The sequence below is a fragment of the Vipera ursinii genome (assembly GCF_947247035.1).
Source record: "Vipera ursinii genome assembly, chromosome: 2".
Classification (NCBI taxonomy): domain Eukaryota; kingdom Metazoa; phylum Chordata; class Lepidosauria; order Squamata; family Viperidae; genus Vipera; species Vipera ursinii.
Genome location: NC_139513.1, coordinates 167,849,034 through 167,865,705, shown reverse-complemented (window position 1 = coordinate 167,865,705; position 16,672 = coordinate 167,849,034). Strand labels below are relative to the sequence as shown.

General features: G+C 44.3%; 1 protein-coding gene across 1 annotated transcript in view; it reads left to right on the top strand.

Moving 5' to 3' along the window:
* The first annotated feature begins 19 nt into the window (after positions 1-19).
* LOC310634418 (synaptonemal complex central element protein 1-like) overlaps positions 20-16,672 on the top strand; it is a 55,109-nt gene continuing 38,456 nt past the window's right edge. Inside the window, exon 1 of the mRNA XM_083352787.1 lies at positions 20-90. The gene's annotated coding sequence lies outside the window, so the exon portion shown is untranslated. The remainder of the gene's footprint in view (positions 91-16,672) is intronic.

The window sequence follows — 16,672 nt, the reverse complement described above, 5'->3', positions numbered from 1 at the left end:
CTTTGGAAGTGGCATATAACTGGAAGTTACTGAATTTCACGAGGATTGTGCTTAAATTACATTGACGCTTCTGCAGCCTGTTATCACTGGGTAATTGCTTTGTTTTCTCTGTTCAGTTTCCTCTTCCTCCTGAGCAATTTACTCAGGTTGCGTGGTATTTTTTTTCTTTCTCCAGGGAAAAATCAGGAGGTAGGGAAACTGGGGTGCTTTGCTTGTCTCAAAGAAGAGTAGAAATGGGTTAATAATGGAAAGAGAGAGCCACAGTGGGAGACAAAAAGTTAATCTTAGAAAAGTTTGAAAATACTTGCTGCTTTCTGATAAATGGCTTGATTGTGCACAGTTCTCCTGGAATGGGTGTGCAAAGCAGATCTACAGTGGTGGTGATTTATTGGAAGGCTGGCACTTTCGGACAGTGTGTAATTTAGCAAGATTATTTTCTATAAAGATAGCTGATTTGAATCATTTTAATGCAACTTTGGGAGTAGGTCAAAATGCCCAGTTCCAAAGAGTCTTTTATCCTGGGACTATCTAGCAGTATTTTTGATGAACATATGCATTGCATCTTCATGTTGTACTATAAATACCCTTTGAATGAGAGAGGCTGCTTCAGCCCTTTGTTCTGATACCATGAGAAAGTATATAATGTGTGGTATAATGTGGTATATAATGTGTGAAGGGTATTTTGTAGTCCTTTGAGAAATTTGATGTCTGTATGTAATGGCTCAGTTTAGACAATGTAATTAATTATGATGGCATTTTGATTTACCTTTTAATGCAGTTTGAACCTAACTGGATTTAAGTGTTCCTTTGCCTTTCATAACTTTCTTCCTGTCTTCCTTACTCTTCCCCTTGCTCTGTTTCTTCATGTTTTAAAAATTCCTATGTGCAATTGGAATACACTACTCTTAAAAGGATTCTGGAATTTCCCTCCCCCCCTATATTGAGATGCCACTGTTCACTTTTCCCACCTCATAATTAGGAAGACACATAACTCCATCATAAATGTACTTTTAGATTTAGTGCTGACAAGTATCACTCTTCCCATGTCTGCCAAATTTGGATTTTGCCTGAATGTAGTAGGAGATGGGAAAGTATTCTCGGAAAGTGACGTGACTGACAAGCAGTTGTATTCTTTCCCTTCCTGAGCACTTGCTGCTCTGCCATGCAAAGTGTGTTTTGTATAAATTGGTTGCTCTTTTACTGGGTCTTTTTGTGTTTCTATTCCTATTTGTTAAAATTAAGGCTTAGATGTGGGAATATAATCCTATCCCTTTATCATATCTTATGATGAAGGAGGGGAGAGATAGTACGTGTGTGCATAGTGAGGCAAGACTTAATTTAACCTGTGATTCCTGTGTAAGTGTGTTGGTAGTTTTGAACTGCGTATAAAATGGATTTGACCATCTTTGCCAACAGTGCAGACAGTGAAGGAATTATGCTGTTTTGAAGGGTGCATCTGTTGCTAATCAGTTCTTTCTGGTGATGCCAGGTTGCTTCTGGCTGGTATTTTTTTCTGCCCATAAAAGAACAGCACTGCTTGTGTGTGGCTGGCTGGTAATGAAGGTTTATATTTCTAGCTGAGCTGATACAGTGAGAACTAGGGACATCTGATTAAATTTCAACAAAAAAATCCATTTTAAAATCAGGCCCGTCTTGGCATGCATCTGTTTCTTTCTCCATCTGTCTCACATTCTGCAAAAAAATATCTTTTAACTTGCAAGGATTAGCTGCATTATTTGTTTCAGGGATCCTTTGTGGTAATGTTGCAAATAACAAGGGTGTTTCTTTACAATGTTAAAGTAAGTCTAGTGCAGGGGTCAGCAACCTGAAACAGTGAAAGAGCCACTCAGAACCGATTCCCTCACAAAAGGAAAAACTGGGAGCCGCAAAAAATGTGTGCACATGCGTGTACATATGCACATGCGCAGAACAGGATTTGACTGAAGAGTGGAGCCAAGGCGAGATATGCACCTACCCTGCATATTTGAATTGATTGGTTGAACTTTTTTAGTCCCACTTTTTTTTTGGGACTGCACATGGCAGAGGACTGGGAGCCGCAGGAGATGGCTGAAAGAGCCGCATGAGGCTCCGGAGCCGCGGGTTGCAGACCTGTGGTCTAGTGAATTGAATGCAGTCTAGTGATCAGTTAATTTAATTAAACCCGTATCAAATCTGGCTATGTTAAAAAAAAACAATTACTGTAAAAGAAGAACATTTTAAACATTTATTTCTTACCAAGGCAAACTTAAAAGTGGCATTCTTCTTACTTAGAAGGGGAAGAGTTTTGACAGTTGCTGTGCTCTGTAAGTACTTGTAGGTTAAATATCTTGTACTTTTATACAAGTACTTCTATACATAGTTAATTGAGGCACTTATTTAATCTATGCAAATGATTTTAATCTATTTATTTTACTAGAATTGAAGATGTGCAAAAAGTTGACTAACAACGCTTTTAATGAGGCTGCCTGTTTTTAATATAATTTGGTTGGTAATTAATTTCTTGAAAGCAACAGCCTTTTTATCTGGAAGTAATTCCTTCTTATCAGATGTAAGAAGCATACAACTTTTTTTCTAAGTCTGCTTAGAAAAGTTTTTAAATGTTTTAAAATTTACCTGAAGACTGTACTCAACTGATAACCAAGGGTATAAAAAATATTGAAGAGATCCTAAAAGTAGAAACTTAAAAGTTACATTCTTTTACTCCTCTAAAGTTTAGAGAGAGGTAAAGTATAGTTTCTAAATAATATTTTTCTCCTTAACAATTGGGGAAGAAAAAGAAAATCTGAAACACTTGCCAAGAAAGATAGTACTATTGTCAGGAGCCTTTCTACACAATTGTTCTGTACCAGCCTACTACTGGCCCTGCAGAAAAGGCAGGGACAACCCCTTTACAAACGGCAAGAGGCTGGAACTAAGCCTGCCAAATTTATTAACATAAAACAGAGCAAAACAAGACATGAACCATGAAACAGGAGCTATTCAAACGGTTGCCTTCAGCAAACCAGCCCTCCCACACATTCCCCTTTTAAACAGTTCAGGGCGTGGCTTCTCTCTGCCTCCTTCCGAGGTGCCCCATTGCCTTCCTCTGTTTACTCCTGATTGACTGCCTCCTGCGTCGGGCGTCCTTGAACAGGGCCAGCTGTGGGTCATCTTCATCCACGCTGTCAGGCTCACACAGCTGGGTCTGCGTCGTAACCAGATGGGAGGGGCCTGGCTGAGGGCTCTGCGGAGCCTCAAGGCCATCATCAGCAAGCTCTCCAACACCACCCTCCTCCTCCTCTGAATCGTCCGACCCAACTGCCGAACCCACAGGCTGACCCTGAATCACAACACTATCCTGCACCGCAGGGCCCTTCCCCCGGGTCTGCCGATCCGGATGCGGTCGGGATGGAAATTGTTCATGAAAAGCGGTCACCAAAGCAGGGGCATGAACGGCGGTCGCGTCCTCCCAGGTGAACTCCTCTGGTCCATAGCCTTTCCATTCAATCAGGTACTGGAAACAAGCTTTCAGCCAACGGGAGTCCCTGATGCTGGCGACCTTGTACTCGGGGGTGCTGTCTCCATCACGAGGTCCTGATGGGGGAGGTTCCGCTCGGCAGAGTGGACAGGCCGGTTGCTCGGGGACCAACAGAGACCGATGAAAGACTGGGTGCACGCGCAGGGAACGTGGCAAAGTTAAGCGATAGGCAACCGGATTGATGACAGCCTCGACTGGGAACGGTCCTAAAGATCAGTGATCTAACTTTCTCACCGGCCGTGTTGACGGTAGGTTCCTGGTGGACAACCAGACCCTATCTCTCACCAATAGTGGAGGCGTATCCCGCCTTGACCAGTCAGCAAACCTTTTGTAATCGGCCTTGGCCTTCTCTAACTGACGTCACACCAAGCGATGGATCGCCTGTAACTCTGCCATGAAGTCGTTCGCTGCCAGCTCCGGTGAGTCCACGGGAGAAAGGGGGAAAAACTGGGGGTGATATCCCACATTGGCCAAGAACGGTGTCATCTGTGTGGAGGTGTGCTGCGAATTGTTAAATGCAAACTCAGCTATGGCCAGATAGTCCACCCAATTGTTTTGCTGCAGTTTGACGTAGCAGTGCAGATATTGTTCCAGAATACCGATGACCTTCTCGGTTCCCCCGTCAGTTTGAGGATGATGCGTGGACAAGAGGCAAATCTTGATATCCAATGCATGCATCAACTCCTGCTAGAAGCAGACTGTAAACTGGGCCCCCCTATCAGAGACGACTCTATCAGGGAGGCCGTGCAGCCGAAACACCTGCTGAATGAACATACGACTAGTGGTGCAGGCTGACGGTAAGCCGCGACAGGGGATGAAATGCACCATCTTGGTCAGCATGTCCACCACCACATACACTGTTGTAAAACCAGAGGACAGGGGTAAATCCGTCAGAAAGTCCATGGACACAGCCCCCCAGGGTCTTTTGGGTGTCAGCAAGGGCTGCAGTAATCCAGGCGGGGCCCCTGTCGCTGACTTGGCCTGCCTGCATGGGATGCAGGAGGTGACATAGGACTGGACGTCGTGTCAGACTTGGGGCCACCGGAAGGTACAGGAGACCAGGTTCAGGGTCTTGAACAGGCCAAAATGCCCCGCCGCCGGGTTATCGTGACACTGGCGGAGGATGAGTCCCCTGAGTGGCCCTCCCGGAATGTAGAGCCGGTCACGATAATACAAGAGTCCATCCGTGACCGTCCAAGAAGAATTTGGCCCCACCTCCTCCTTCCGCTGAGCCACCCACACCTCCTGCTGCTGTCCCTCCCGGATCCGAGCCCGTATATCATCTGGCTCCCGCACCGCAGCAAAAGACTCGACGGGGATCACTGTCCTGGGCAGAAGCTTGTCTTCCACTCGGGAATATTCGGGCTTCCTGGACAGAGCATCCGCTCTTTGATTGTGCCTGCTAGGTATGTACTGAACTCGGAAGTCGAACCTCGCAAAGAAAAGAGACCACCGGATCTGGCGTTGGTTCAAATTACGAGCGGTCTGCAGGCTTTCCAAATTCTTATGGTCCGTCCGGACCTCGATTTGATGCCGCGCTCCCTCCAGATGATGCCTCCAGGCCTCGAACGCCACTTTGATGGCCAGCAGCTCCTTCTCCCAGACTGTATAATTGCGCTCCGAAGGGTTCAGTTTTCGTGAATGGTACGCGCAAGGGAAGAGGGTATCGCTGGGTGGCGTTGCCTGGAGTAACACCGCCCCAATGGCAATGTCGGAGGCATCCGCCTCCACGACAAACGGCCGTTGCGGGTCAGGATGCTTCAAGATGGGCTCCTTCATGAAGGCTTCCTTCAAAGTCTGGAAAGCCTGTTGTTCTGGAGTGTTCCACTGAAACCGAGTCTTCTTCTGCAGGAGCCGGGTGAGGGGGGCTGTCAAAGCAGCAAACCCAGGGATGAAAGCTCGGTAATAGTTGGCGAATCCAAGAAGTCGCTGAACATCCTTCACAGGACGTGGGGGTTGCCAACTCTGCAAAGACTCAACCTTACTCGGCTCCATGGCGATGCCCTCAGGAGAAATGCGGTGACCCAGGAAATCGATGGTCACCCGGTAGAACTGGCACTTCTCCAACTTGGCAAACAGCCGATGTTCTCGGAGTTGATGCTGGATCTGATGGAGATGTTGATGGTGCACCTCACATGACGGGGAGTAGATCAGGATGTCGTCCAAGTAGATCACGACAAACTGATCCAACAAATCCTGGAAAATATCGTTCATGAAATGCTGAAACACGGCGGGGGCATTGGTCAGGCCAAACGGCATCACCATGTACTCAAAATGTCCATAACGAGTACCAAATGCCGTCTTCCACTCATCACCTGGCTGAACCCTGACGAGGTTGTAAGCTCCACGCAGGTCCAGTTTCGTGAAGATCTTAGCCTCCCGGAGTCGGTCCAAGAGTTCGGGGATGAGGGGCAGCGGGTAACGATTGCGCACCGTGATGGTGTTGAGTTTCCTATAATCGCAGCAAAGCCGCAATTCGCCGGACTTCTTTTTAACAAAGAGCACGGGTGGAGACACTGGCTAGGACGAGGGCCGGATGAAACCGCGAGCCAAATTCTTCTCCAGAAAGTCCCGCAATGCAGCCAACTCGGGGTCCGACATGGAGTACAAACGACCCACTGGGAGAGGCGCATCAGGGACTAAATCAATGTGGCAGTCATAGGGCCTGTGCGGGGGTAATTGATCCGCCTCTGTCTCGCTGAATACATCAGCAAAGTCGGACAGTTCGGGATGCAAGGAAACCCCTTGGGAACCCTCCACCTGGCCGGCACAGATATGGCGGGTGTGGTCCATGCACTGCAAGCTTGGGTAGGTGACCAAGTTCTGTGACCAATAGATCTGTGGGTCATGCACCCGGAGCCACGCCAGTCCCAAGACCACGGGGAAATGCAGATCTGAGGTGATATAGAACTGGATGGCCTCCACTTGGGAACTGATGGCCATACATAATGGTTGTGTGGTAGCCGTAATTGGCCCAGACAGGAGCACTCGACCATCAATAGTCTCCACTAACATGGGCGGATCCACTGGGCACTGGGGAACAGCCCATTTGGCCACAAATGCTGAGTCCATAAAATTTGTGGTGGCCCCAGAGTCAATTAAGGCATGGACTGGAGTCCCCTTTGGCTTGTCAGGAAGGATCAGACGTGCTTCCAATATCAGATGCCGTGGAGGTCCACAGGCAGCATCGGAAAGACGTCGCTCAGTGTTGTTCTGGGACGCCCGATCTATCACACCATCTAGATCGGGCTCGGGGCGTTTCCCTACAGAAAAGTAGGGGACTTTTTCGGGGCAGACTCGGTCACTGATGCCCGCTGTCACTTCTTTGGGCAAAAAGCAGCCAAATGTCCAGGGTCCCCGCAGTAAAAACACAACCCCCCCGATCGTCGTCTGTTCATTTCAGTCACCGATAGACGAGACCTGGCAGCACCCAGCTCCATTGGCTCCTCCCTTTGAACTGGGGGCTCACGCACAACAGGGGCTGCAGGGGTCTGTGGGGTGGCATGGCGACTCCTTCGCTGCTGCAACCGAGCATCGATCCGCAGGCAGACATGGATCAACCCATTGAGGTCTGAGGGAATATCCACACGGGACAGCTCATCCAACATCTCCTCCGACAATCCATCCTGGAAGGCATCCACAAGCGCAGCCTCATTCCAGGCGGAATCCTGGCTAAGCAGCCGAAAATCGCTGATATAGCCCTGTAGGGGGCGTCGACCCTGCCTCAGAGCTTTCAGGCGTCGAGTAGCAGTCTGCGTCTTTATAGGGTCCTCATACATCAGACGCATATGATCACAAAACCCCACAAAGTTGTCCAACAATGGACTAGGTTGAGCCAGCAGAGGCGTGCCCCAATGAGCTGCATCACCCGAAAGAAGGCTTAACACAAACCCCACCTTATCCCGGTCAGTGGGGAAATCACCTGCTCTCACGCTGATAAAGAGCTGGCATTGTCCCAGGAAAGCAGGAAACAGTTCTGGATTGCCAGTAAATTTATCCGGCATCGCAACTTGGCATTTTCTCCTGGGTGGGGGTGATGGTGGGGGTGCAGCATGGACCTGAGCTTGCAATTGAGCCACCTGAGCTGCCAACAAAGCGAGTTGCTGGGTGAGCTGGGCATTCTCAGCACGTAACTGCTCCATAATAATAATAAGGGGTGGGAGGCTGAAGGCAAACTGTTCTGTACTTAATAAACTTAAACTTAAACTTTACTACTGGCCCTGCAGAAAAGGCAGGGACAACCCCTTTACAAACGGCAAGAGGCTGGAACTAAGCCTGCCAAATTTATTAACATAAAACAGAGGAAAACAAGACACGAACCATGAAACAAGAGCTATTCAAACAGTTGCCTTCAGCAAACCAGCCCTCCCACGCATTCCCGTTTTAAACAGTTCAGGGCGTGGCTTCTCTCTGCCTCCTTCCGAGGTGCCCCATTGCCTTCCTCTATTTACTCCTAATTGACTGCCTCCTGCATCGGGCGTCCTTGAACAGGGCCAGCTGTGGATCATCTTCATCCACGCTGTCAGGCTCACACAGCTGGGTCTGCGTCGTAACCAGATGGGAGGGGCCTGGCTGAGGGCTCTGCGGAGCCTCAAGGCCATCATCAGCAAGCTCTCCAACACCCCCCTCCTCCTCCTCTGAATCGTCCAACCCAACTGCCGAACCCACAGGCTGACCCTGAATCACAACAACAATTTTGTTTTCTTTGTTAACTTTTTTAGACTTTTTTTTCTTTGTTCCTCTATTTTGTGTCTTTCCTGCATGTGATTTTGTTCCTTGGTTCCTGCAGTTGATTTTGAGCCTTTGGGGCTCAAAAAACTATTCTGTCCTATGCAGATTAGCTGGCATTAGTGAGTTATGCGTAGTGTTACGACATATATTTCACTGAGATGTTAATTTATTTAATTTTAAATTATTATTTTATTTATAAACCTTCTCTTTAGATAAATAAATCTCTGGAGAAGATGTCCAGGTGGTCTGTCAATACTAATTTGAGAATATTAATTTTCAGAATTAATAGCAACAAAAGAAAGTTGGCCAAAATTGTATGGGACAAAGCTGAGTTATAACGCTGTTTACCTTTTCTCCACTAAGTTAAAATGCTATTTATTGGTCTTGAGTTGTCAAAAAAAACCTATATACTATCATGAATATTGTTGTTTCCTGTTGCTGATTCTTCCTTTACTGAGTGTGTTCGGGGGTCATTGCCAAATGATGCTGACTAAATTATACATAAAAAGGTAAAGGTTTCCCTTGTCCAGTCGTGTCTGACTCTAGGGAGCAATGCTCATTTCCCTTTCTTAGCTGAGGGAGCCAGTGTTGTCCGAACATACTTTGGTGATCATGTGGCCAGCATGACTATATGCAGATTGCGCACAGAATACTATTACCTTCCCGCCAAAGTAGTGCCTATTTATCTATTTGCATTTGCATGCTTTCAAACTGCTAGGAGTTGGGGCAAGTAATGGGAAGGTGGCACTTGGGTCTTGACCGTAAGCTGTCATCTTTTCCAGGTGACAAGCTCAGCAACTTTAACTGCTGAGCCATTGCACCCTCAAATTATACATATATCATAATCTAAAACAGACATGTCAAACTCCAGGCCCGGGGGCCAGATCCGGCCTGCGAAGTGGTTTCATGTGGCCCGCGAAGCCATCCTGGAAACAGTGAGGGAACAGCCCCCTCTGCCTTGGTCCTGGCCCAGAGACCCACCTTCTGCCAGAGACCCTCAGATCTGTCCCACTCCTGCCCAGGACCCCATAGGCACCCTTGATGCGAACGATGTAGAGCTGGCCATGCCCACCCAGTAGGCCATACACACTCTAGCCACGCCCACCCAGTACGCCACACCCACCCTGGCCATACCCACCTGGCCCCCTGAGGGCAACCGCAATGCTGATGCGGCCCTCAATGAAATTGAGTTTGACACCCCTGATCTAAAAGAATACACTGTATGGTACTGTGGGAGATAGGTCTGATTATGGGATCCTGTCCACTTTTTTGAGTCCTATTTCTGTGCCCTATTCAGACAGGACACTTTGAATTAACTTAAAAAAAACAACAGATTCTGCTCACAAAGGAATCTGTATCATATGCAGCAGGATTTCTCTCCCCTTCTCATGTTTTCTTTATGTAAGATAAATGTTGACTTCCAGATTCCTTTGTGGTGTCCTTGAGAGGCAACTGGGAAGGAGAAATTGATCTTGTCATTTTAGAGTTGCTCCATTTTAGTGATTTATATATTATTTCAGCCTGATTTTGTTAATACCATTTCATGATTCTACTGCTTCAGCCTTATTTTAAAACAGTGAGAATATTTATAGTATTGAGCTATACCCAGCTCTTTAGAGTTGATGGCAAAACGGATGAAGATGACCAAGGATTGGAAGAGAAGGGTCATGCTGTAGCCCCAGAATTCATGAACAAATGCCACTCTGGTCCACTCACACTGGTCACCTGATGAAATCTTTCCCTGTTGCACCTAATCATGAAATAAACATGCCATTTTTGTGGTATCTCCACAGTATTACCTTCATCTCATCCTCAATTCATGCTGAGGCAAGCTTTACTCATTCTTAGCTGTACTGTTAAAGCCTATTTTCCTCCTTAAGCTGACAACATCAAAAAGCTGCTGCAATGGGTATAAAACTGGTCATGCTTTGCCTCCCATTATACTGGAGATGAAGTAGCTCACATGATGTAACAAGATGGTGGGTTTGTTGTCACTGTGAGTTGGGGGGGCACGAAGGGAGGCTCAGCCAATCTCAGTGTACACATGTACTTTGATAATAAAGGTTCATTCAGTAGGTTTGGAAGTCCATTTTGAACATTGTATTTGTCACTTTCGCTGAATCTGTTGCCTTGTCGGGAATACAGAGAGCACAACTTAATATTGGTGAATGCTGATTTATTTAGAACTACACCAAATCTGGAATAGGTATATTATATTGCAGGGGTGGGTTGCACTTCAGCTATTATTGGCCCATGCAGTTTAGAGAATTTGGGCTCTTTCTGCATGTCTCCCTTTCTTCAACGAGTGTGGATTTGGATCTTATTTTGGATCTCTTCCAAAAGAGTTGGCTCCTTTCTGTTGTAAGATGTATCCTTGAAGTGCATGTTTTGAAAACATTTTCAAAAGATATCTTTTGCAGTCCAGACTACACAAAGATAATTCTTATTTCTTTTCCATTTGATATAAAGCCTATCAGCAATTATCCTGCACCTGCAGAATAAATTATGTTTTGTATTACCAATGGAAGAATGTTGTATTATATATATGTAAATTACATGTAATTTTTCATTACTGTACATTGGAAACTGGAAGCAGATAAAGCATTGTATTTAAATCTAGACAAAATCAAAAAGTAATGCTCGGCAAGCTTTGTGGTATAAAAGACTTGACTCCATAACTTAAAAGAAACATGGACAAAGTTTTACTACCCAGAGCTCTACTTTTACTTTTATCTTTTTCAGCCACTGAGGGCAACACCATGAGGAGTGATGTAGTTAATCTCCCTGGAGGGGATTGAACCATACGTTTTGGGTTTTTTTCAAAATAGACTTGGTATTTCTTTAATGCAAAATGATGTGTTGTTTTATGTGTCCCCTCTCTTGAAATTGCAGTTACTAAATTGTAGCACCATGGAGTGGTGCTATATATACCGTTTCCCTGAAAGTAAGGTCTACCCTGAAAATAAGTCCTAGCTTGATTTTTAGGGGTGGGCCTAATATAAGCCCTACCCCAAAAATAAGCCCTAGTTTTGGAGCGAGGCACACGTCTAAAAATCAAGCTAGGGTGGGTGTGGGGGTGTGGAGCTGCCCCACACGCCCCGCACCCACTCACCTAGCAGCCAGGCCTTTCCTTGCTAGCCCACTTCTTCTGTGGTGTCTTCTGCAGCCAGGCCTGCATTTCTCAGTCACAGGCCTTTCCGGAAGGCCACTGGAGCCAAGAACCGAGTCATGGATTGAATCCATAGCTCGGTACTCAGCTGTATAGGCCTTCCAGAAACGCTTGACTGCAAAATGCAGGCTGGAATGCAGCTGCAGAATGAAGCTGCTCCTTCAGTCAGAAGAAGTGGGCCGGCTGAGTGGGGCTATCGGTGCTGGATTTGAGTATAAAAGACACCCCCTGAAAGTAACATTTGATGCCTCTTTTGGGGGAAAAAAAAGACCCGGTATTATTTTCGGGGAAACATGGGTATATATAAATTCAGGTCTTTGGAATGATAAAGGTAGGTCACAATAATTATTTATATAGGATTTTGGACAGTATAGTATAGTTGTTTTCAGTGTCCATCTGCAAGGTCAAGGAAAATCCTAAAAAATAGTCTTCAACTTATGACCATTCATTTAATGACAGTTCGAAGTTATGATGGCTTCGGAAAAAGTGATTTATGACCTGTCCTTGAAGCATTGTACTGTCCCCACAGTCATGTGATTGCAATTCAGGCACTTGTCAACTGACTTGCATTTACAATGGTTGCAACATCTTGCGGTCACATGACTGCAATTTGCAACCTTCACAGCTGAATTCCAACAGAGTTAATTAGGGAAGCCGGATTTGCTTAACAGCCATGTGATTTGCTTAATGACCAATTGAAGATAATATATGTAGCTCAGGAGTGAACTGTGGAGACCTTGGTGCTCTCTGAGCTTGGTTGTTTTCTTGCAGACATTTCATTACCTGACTAGGTAACATCTTCAGTGATAGAAGGGAACGGGGTTTGCTTTCTGTTTATATACAGTACATTGTCCACAGGGTCAATGTCTGTAAGACAACAGGGAGCTCAGGGAGCATCAAGCATCACTTCACAGCTTAACAACCATGGTAAAAATGATTGTAAAATTGGATCTAGTCACGTGATGGCTCACTTAGCCACAGTGATTTCTGACAGAAATTCTGGTCCCAACTGTGGTTGTAAGTTGAGGATTACCAGTATGCTTGATTGTCTCTTCTCTCACTCCATGTTATTTACCAAATGTGTTTCATGGAGCTGGTGTTGACCAATAAAGCTGTAAATCTTGTGCTGTGCCAGAAGCATTTCCATCCAAGAAATGCTTCAGGTATAGCACCAATTGTAAGCTTCCTAGAGTCACGAATGTAAGATGAGTGGGTAATTTAAATTCAGTTCAATTCAATTAAGATAGGGCATCATGTATCATAATATTCTGTATTCTGGAGGACCTGATAAAGCCTAGAATAATTTAAGAAGCAGAAATTCAAGTGGGTTTTGTTGACTCTGGTTAGAGCAGATCCTAGAAACCAATTTCTTCTGAGCTGGGAGGGATTGAATTGATTGTTTTAAAAATGTCATCTTTTCTTTTTGGTGCTAAATGAAGAATAATCCCTACTTTGTTATTAATTGAAACAGCTTTTTATTTTTCAGAAACATATATTTGACTTTTATTTTTTGAACTTGAAAACTGTAATTATCATATCATGCTTTCAGTCTTTTATTTGCTTTTCTTCCACTTTTTCCCTTCTCCACATTTTACCAGTATTCTGTTAAGGCACAGCATTTCTTTGATCCTCTTCAGTTGTATAACCTGCCCTAGGATCTTGTATTACTTATGTAATATCTTAAGACTGTTACACTTGACCATTACTTTATTTCCCCCTTTTTGCTGCTTTTGTACATTATAGAAAACTTGATGGAGTGTTGTAAGCAAAGGATCCTTGGCCCCATCAGAGTATTTCTTTTTGGCAGAATCTCTGAGGTCTTGAAGGAAGAACTGAGCTCTTGTAAATAAATAATAAAGCTATGTCAACAGCTGCACTTGAAGGAGCCTACACTAATAAAATATTGGAGACTTAAGTGTGGTTGGTGTCTGAATATTTGCATTTCTGTGTGCTCTTAACAAAAGATTGGAGTATAGCAGTTGCCAGCTTCTGTTTGTGCCCAAATGCGCTTCCTCACAGTATTAGTAACAGCGGGACCATAGAAAAACCCCCACAACTGGCCAGCATAAAAAATGATGAAGACTTTAAAAAAAAAAGAATGGGAAACCTTATATGAACTTTTTTGTTGGAAGAAGAAAATACTGAATTGATGATTTAGAGGTTTAGGGGTTAAAAAAGATTGAGGAGGAAGGGAAGAAAATAAGATGGAATTACTCAAGGGAAAGAAGGGTGGAACTCATAATTCTATGTTTTCTTCTCTGTTTTCTTTCTGTCTTTTTATATTTTTTTCCACTTCAATACTTTTATTGTATTGGAAATTTTAAATATAAAATATGGAGGGAAAAAAAAGGGAAAAAAACATGTCTAAGATCCACACAGTAGCTCTTCCGTACGCACATGCTGGTTTTTGCACACAAGGGCAGGATAAACAGAGGCCTAGTTTTCTTTCCTCAGCCTGCAGCTGAATTGGTCTCTAAGCAACAGAACGGTCACCTCTGAATCTTTTCCTGTGTAGTGTCGGTTGAGAAGAGGTGGGAAGGAGGAAGGACCCTCCTGCATCCTGGAGGAAAAGGATGGAGGGCATCCACCCAGGTAAGGGGATGGGTACGAAGATGGAGACCATCAGAGGAAAGAATCCAGATACTTCAGAGGGGAGGCAACATATCTAGCAGAAGTACCCCATGGTGGGAAGATCACACAGACTCTTTCCCTGCCGCCCCTTTTTTTCTTTTTATTGTAATATTGTAAATCATGATAGCAATTATTTTCAGAGTATTTAGCAGAAGTAATGCCATTTGTAGAACAGAAGGAGTGATATGTTTGAGAGGGATAATGACATTGATTGTAACTGCAGTAATAAAAATTGGAAGACACTTATTTAATTATTATTTTTTCTTTGAAGTGTATTGTGTCCTGTGCTTTTTTTCTCTTCCTTTCTTCTTTTATATGTTACTTATTTTTCTTTTATTCAAGGGAAAATTCTCAATAAAAAATATTTTTAAAAAAATCCCGGAAAGAGTAGAAACCCCGTTTGAGCAAGGCGGGAGGATCATGTACAGTAAATTTCTTTCCCCCCCCCCTCATTTTTCCCCTTTATTGTAACATTGTAGGTCATGATATATGTTATTATTTCAAGGGAGATTTCAGTGCTGTAAGGTTTATATAGTATTAAAACTTACTAATGTTTTATTATTTAAGAAAATGTTTGATTTTAATATTTAAAAGAATAAATATTTATTATTTTATTATTAAAAAGCATAAAGTATTAAGAATTTTTTTTAAAAGGATCCCAGCTGATCCCTAGAGCCCAGCTTGATTAACAGGGTCTCACCACTTGGGGCATGTGGGGCAAGGCCCTAAAAACTGTTAAGAGATTCTTGGTAACAATCAAACCCCCATCCCGAGTCTCTCCTGATCCCACACTCCATCTCTTTTGATATTCTGGAAGGCCCTCAAGACCTGGTTATGTTACGGTATCAGGCCTGGGACTCCCAGGTAACCAGAGACATGCTTAGATGGCTCCATTGTTGAGCTGGCTATTTTTATTCCCTCTGCCCAGGGTTTCTATCTCTGTTTTTGTAATATTTAATGTGATTTTTATATTTTTAATATATGACATGTTTTTTATATATAGTTTTACCTGTTCGTTGTGTGCCACCTAAGAGTTGCCTTTGGTGAAATGGGTGGCTATATCAATCTGATTAATAAATAGTATAAATAAATAAATCCATAAATAAATGGTTTCGGTTCAAAGGAAAAACATCATTTCCTAAACTTCAAAAGGTGGCATTGATGCCATGCTAAAATGCAAATATCTCCTTTTTTAAAATACTAATCAAAGCATACAAATTCTCTATAACAAAAAGAAAAAGAGGGCAAGTAGGCTAGGAAGTAGATCACATTTCCAAGTAAGGACCTGCCAACTACCGGTAGTAGCCACAGGCAGGGGGTATTTGGCAGTATTCCTGCATAGCCATTGCCTAACGCTGTGTGCTTGCTATGCTGGGGCTCTTCTAATAAATAATAATAATAAAAATACGATTCTCCACAAGTGTCATCTGGCATTTTCTTTCCTGGCTTCGAGCAGAACACTAGAAAGGATTTTTTTAATTTTCTTTTAAAAACGGCAAGAAGAAGGGAGGAGATCCTCACAAGATGTGGTAAACTTCTTCACAGTGGGGTTTCTACCCCAATCTCATCCATTTCATCAACATTTCCTTCTCAGCCAGCTTCCCTCCCCCTTTTTTTTAAAAAAGTTGCGGTTTACCGTTAGTGAGAAACATTTGGCAAATGAGCTGTGGTTTTTCTTCTTCTTTCCCCAACTGCTTAATCCAAAAGGAAGGAAAATGATAGTTCAATAGGGCAATGGAAGAAGTAGCTGCTAGATCATTTCTCTTTTGCCAGGTGCGAGTGTTTAGCTTTCTAGATTCGTAATTTCCTGCTGGATTTAAGTTGAGGCTTCCAAAATATTACGTACCGAAATCCAGAAAAAATAAGTATGATCCAGCATTATACTATAATAATAATAATAATAATTTTATTTGTATACTGCCCTTCTCCCAAAGGACTCAGGGCGGTGAACAGGGCAAACATATAAAAGTACAGGAATACAAAAACTAAAAAAGAATTAAACAAGATGCCCAAGTTACAACAGTAGATTAAAATACATTTAAAATAGCAATAAAACCTAAACCCATCCCCCATCAGGCCAGGCCGGCTTGTTCGAACAAATAAGTCTTCAGATCGCGTCGGAAGGAGCGAAGATCGGGCGCCATCCGGAGCTCAACCGGCAAATGATTCCATAAATCCAGGGCGCCCACAGAGAAGGACCTCCCCCTGGGGGCCACCAGACGACATTCTCTGATCGGTGGCACCTTGAGGAGGCCCTCTCTGTGGGAGCGCACAGGGCGGAGGGAAGTTGACGCTGGCAGCAGGTGATCCCTAAGGTACTCCGGACCCATGCCATGTAGGGCTTTGAAAACCATTACCAGAACCTTGAATCTCACCTGGAAGACAACTGGGAGCCAATGCAGCTCACGGAGCAGAGGTGTAACATGGGAGTATCGGGAAACTCCCAACACAACTCTCGCGGCTGCATTCTGTACCAGTTGGAGCCTCCGAGTGGTCCTCAAGGGCAGCCCCATGTAGAGAGCAGGATGACATATTTTATCATTGGTTAGATTTATATTCCACTTTTCCTTTAGTGCAGACATGTCAAACACAAAGCCTGGGGGCCAGATCAGGCCCGTGAAGTG